The sequence below is a fragment of the Camelina sativa genome, chromosome 9, assembly GCF_000633955.1.
Source record: "Camelina sativa cultivar DH55 chromosome 9, Cs, whole genome shotgun sequence".
Classification (NCBI taxonomy): Eukaryota; Viridiplantae; Streptophyta; class Magnoliopsida; order Brassicales; family Brassicaceae; genus Camelina; species Camelina sativa.
Window position 1 is genome coordinate 13,811,048 of NC_025693.1, and position 4,900 is coordinate 13,815,947.

At 42.3% G+C, this 4,900-nt stretch overlaps 1 pseudogene; it reads left to right on the plus strand.

Moving 5' to 3' along the window:
* The window catches only part of LOC109126419, a 15,878-nt pseudogene extending 11,714 nt beyond the window's left edge, over positions 1-4,164 (plus strand).

Below are 4,900 nucleotides of genomic sequence, written 5' to 3' on the forward strand. Positions count from 1 at the left end.
TTGTTGTTTGTGGCATGTAGAGATCTTATTGCTTGTGTGTATAGCCCAGTAGATGGGAGGATTGCCTCACTGAGTGTTTATCAAATACTCATGCATCTCAATTTGTGTTTGTGGTGCAGGTAAAGGCAAAGTGTGATCGTGGAATCAAAGGCAATGAAGAGGAGGATGTTCTAGGGACTCGATTGGATGTTGTCTGGCATTTGCTAGGGTGCTAGAGTTGAGTCATTAGAAACATTGCTAGGTTGCTGGTTTCATATTTCTTGTTGTTTGGTATGGAGATATTGCCTTGCTATAATATTGGTTTATTATTGGATATTGATTATGTTATTCCGCTGTTGATTGTGTTGTGGTTAGATGGCTAGTGGGTATGGGACCACTAGCTGTAGTTTATTTTAATATATTATATTTATTATTTATTATTTAAAAAAAAAAAAGTCGGTTGTTTCATGTTGTTACTGGCTCCTTCGACGATGGATCGAACAGAACTGCGCTCTCAAGTACTCGCTGATCCCAAACTCCAACGTTTATGTGCTCAGTTATCTGAAGGAAGAACGGTTGATGACATTCATCGCTTGGTGAATGGTACTCTTTACAGGTCTGGAAGGATCGTTATTCCCCAAGGATCTACGCTCATTCCAAAACTCCTGGAGCAATTCCATTCCAGCCCTATTGGAGGTCATGAAGGAGTCCTTAAGACGTACAAAAGACTGTCCAGTGAGGTTTGGTGGAGGGGTCAGCGTAAGGATGTGGAGAACCTTGTTAAGCAATGTCAAATCTGTCAGCAGAACAAGTACTCCACGCTTTCTCCGGCTGGATTACTCCCTCCTCTGCCAATACCTACTCAAATTTGGTCCAATGTAAGTTTAGATTTCGTTGAAAGGTTGCCTCTGTCTAAAGGGTTTGATGTCATTCTCGTGGTGGTGGATAGGCTAAGTAAATACAGCCATTTCCTTGCTCTCAAGCATCCGTTCACCGCTAAGTCAGTAGCAGAATTGTTCGTGAAAGAGGTTGTCAGGCTACATGGATTTCCGGAGACCTTAGTGTCAGATCGCGATAGAATCTTTCTCAGTCACTTTTGGTCAGAGTTATTCAAGGTTCACGGTACCGCCCTTCACAAGAGCACGGCATACCACCCGCAAACGGACAGTCAAACCGAGGTCCTTAACCGCTGCTTGGAGACTTACGCTGTTTCACTAGCAGTAAACCGAAGTCATGGTACCAATGGCTGACTTGGGCGGAATACTGGTACAATTCTTCTTTCCACTCCGCGATTCAGATGACACCTTTTCAGGCGGTTTACGGTAGACCTCCACCTCGTCTTCTGCGGTTTGGTGATGTGCCAAACAGTAAACAATCAGGTGGATGAGCTACTCAAGGAAAGGGATAGCTTACTGGCTTCTTTGCGTGAAAACCTTCAAGCAGCCCAAGCTCGAATGGTGAAATCTGCTAATAAGCATCGTCGGGAATTAGAATTCCAGGTTGGAGACTCAGTTTACTTGAAGTTACGACCCTATCGTCAGAGTTCAGTTGCTCAGCGCCGCAATGAGAAACTAGCACCACAGTTCTTTGGTCCTTATCAGGTGATACAACGAATTGGAAAAGTAGCGTATAAACTTCGCCTGCCATCAGGAAGCTCCATCCACCCCGTATTTCATGTTTCTCAACTTAAGGGAGCTGTTCCCTCCTCTATTCAGGCGCAACCTCTACCTGGCATCTTGAACTCGAACATGGAATGGGATACGGCTCCAGAAGCGGTTCTGGCAATACGTCGAGGTCAAGCTGATGATGGTCCGGAAGTATTAATCCAGTGGTCGGGTTTGCCTGCTTGTGAGAACACTTGGGAATCACTTCGCACCATCAACCGCCAGTTTCCGCAGTTTCACCTTGAGGACAAGGTGGCTTCATTACGGGAAGGTATTGATAAGTTAGCAGTGCCTCTCGCTTGTGTCAAGAAGGGAAAAAGGTCTGGAAGAAGGTCAGCAAGAGTGGAGTTTGTTGAAAGTGGCTAAAGTGAAGAACAAGAGGATGTGAAGAAAGACTCTGGGGCGTCGAGAGTCTCCTTATTAGCTTATCTTAAATAATAGACTGCCTGTAGTTTTAATATCAAGTACTTGTCGTTTTAAGAGTTGAAGGCTTAACATGGTGTTGTTGACCTAAGACTATATAAGTTAATGTGTGTGCTAGGGTTAAGGGGATGAAATGAATTAAGAAATTATCTATTTCCGTCTTGTTGTCTTCTCCTCTTATCTACTTCTTATTTGTTCTCCTCTCCTTCTATTCTCCTTATCTTCCTTGTTAAGCTCATACTTAACACTTTTACTCTCCTGCTATACGTGGATGATATCCTTCTCACTGGGAGCTCAGAGACGCTCATCCAAGCCCTTATTGAAGCTCTTAACAAGCGATTCTCGATGAAATACCTTAGACAACCTCGATACTTCTTCGGAGTTGAAATTCAGTCTTACTCTAATGGCATGTTTCTTCACCAAACTGCTTATGCCAAGGACTTTCTACATCAAGCATCCATGTCGGACTGCAACTCGATGCCCACTCTGTTGCCTGAACGCCTTGACAATCTCAACATGGACCCATTCCCAGAACCCACCTACTTCAGAAGTCTAGCTAGTAAGCTTCAATCCCTTACAATCACCAGGCCGAATATACAATATGCAGTCAACTTTATATGCCAGCGGATGCACTCTCCCACTGTCTCTGACTTTGGACTTCTCAAGCGGATTCTCCGATACATAAAAGAGACACTGCAACTAGGTCTACATATCCGGAAAGATTATGATATGTCACTCACAGCTTACAGCGACAATGATTATGGTGGATGCAAAAGTACTCGACGATCGACAATAGGATTTTGTACCTTTGTAGGACCAAATCTTATCTCATGGTCGGCTAAGAGACAATCTACAGTGTCCGATTCCTCCACAAAAGCTGAATATAGAGCACTAACAGCAACGGCTCATGAAATCCAGTGGCTCTCGTTCTTACTTCGTGATCTCGGAATTGTCCAACCAAAGTCGACACCGATAAGGTGTGACAATCTCTCTGCAGTTTACCTCAGTGCCAATCCAGCTCTTCATAATCGATCCTAGCACTTTGACACAGATTATCACTACATTCGTGAACAAGTAGCTTTGGGTCTTATTGAAACTATCCATGTTCCGGCGTACATGCAATTGGCCGATATATTCACGAAATCCTTGCCACGACGGAACTTTGAGTATCTTCGATTCAAACTCGGTGTCACTGGACCACCCACACCAAGTTTGCGGGAGGGTGTGAGCAATACTAGTCCATTACAACATCAAGCCCATTTGAAGAATCCAGGCCCAATCGAAAGATCCAATACAAAGCTAAAGAAGAAGACAAAAGTTGTACCTGCAAAAGAAGAGAGGTTGAAGACAGAGACGCTGCTCGTTCAAAACAGATTTGATTCCCTCTCATCTGCTTGTGATGACTAACCGTGTACAGCTGTTTGATTCTAGACTGTTCTATTGTTGTATATAAATTCCATAAACCCCATTTGTAAATCTTAATCGAAAATAATAGAAAGTGAAAGTTTTCTCCTTTTGTCTTATTCTTCTCATAGAGCACACATCTGCAGTTAAAGCTCTTGCTTGGTGCCATTTCCAAACGAATTTGCTTGCAACTGGTGGCGGTGAGAGAGATGGGAGAATAAAGTTCTGGAATACTGGGCTAGGAGCTTGCTTTAACACGGTAGAAACTAGCTCTCAAGTTTGCTCTTTGATATGGAGCAACAAGGAAAGAGAGTTGCTTACCTCACATGGGTTTACTCAGAACCATCTTACACTTTGGAAGTACCCATCTATGGTAAAAATGGCTGAGCTCAATGGTCACACATCACGTGTGCTATATACGGTCCATAGTTCGAATGGTTGTATTGTAGATTCTACAGCAGCAGACGAGAGATTGATGTTTGGAATGTATTTGGAGTACAATAGGATGCCAAAAAAGCTGCTCCAAAAAAAAGCATTACATGCTGAGCCATTTTCTCATGTGAACCGTATTCGTTTAAGTTGTTTTGAAGCCGTTGTCTATTTGTATCTTGCTACACAAGAGAAATGCTTATGCACATTGTATCATGTTAAGTTGTTGTTTCTACCTGAAACACTTGTATATATCTCATTATAGATTTTGATTTTGCATTGATAGATGATGATATGTGCAGGAGTGTGCATACAGTTTCATATTCTTCTTTTGAACAAATGAGAAAGAACCTTGAATTTTGACAAGTGATTCCCAGAGAAGTGTTAAAGCCCTTTGAGTGGAGATCAAATGGTGGGAAATCCCTGTCCGTAGCCTGTCGGTGTGTATTATTGACTTTCTGATACTGTCTACTTTCTAGAATAGCTATTTTCATAGATATCTAAGCTTGATTCTACTGTGACATCTGTTCCACTGAAAGAGGGGAGGAATATGCGTATGGGCTGCTTCCTATCCAGGTAATATGACATTAGTTAGATCTGGTGGTTCCACTTTGAGGGGAAGTCTATCTCGAGGATTTTGGTGGACTTTCGTCGGGGTCATAACGATGAGAAAATTAGGCCCCTGTGGAAGATATCCTTAAAAAGTTTTCTGCTACAACTGTTTCGCTTTACTTCATTTTGGTGTTGTTAGTTAACTGTACATGTTTTCAAGATCATTTCAATTACTATAGTTGTTTATCAAACTGATTCTCATGTAGGCATTTGTTGGGAAAGTATTTGGATTTTCTTGGATCTTTTCCAAACTTTGCATCACATGAGTCCCTAACTTTGTCCATCCTTCCTCGACCTATTTTCACATATTTAGCATCAGCCTCATTTGACAGCTCATCTTTCACCATATGGAATGTTTTTCAAGGTAACAGAAGAGCAAGTTAGAACAC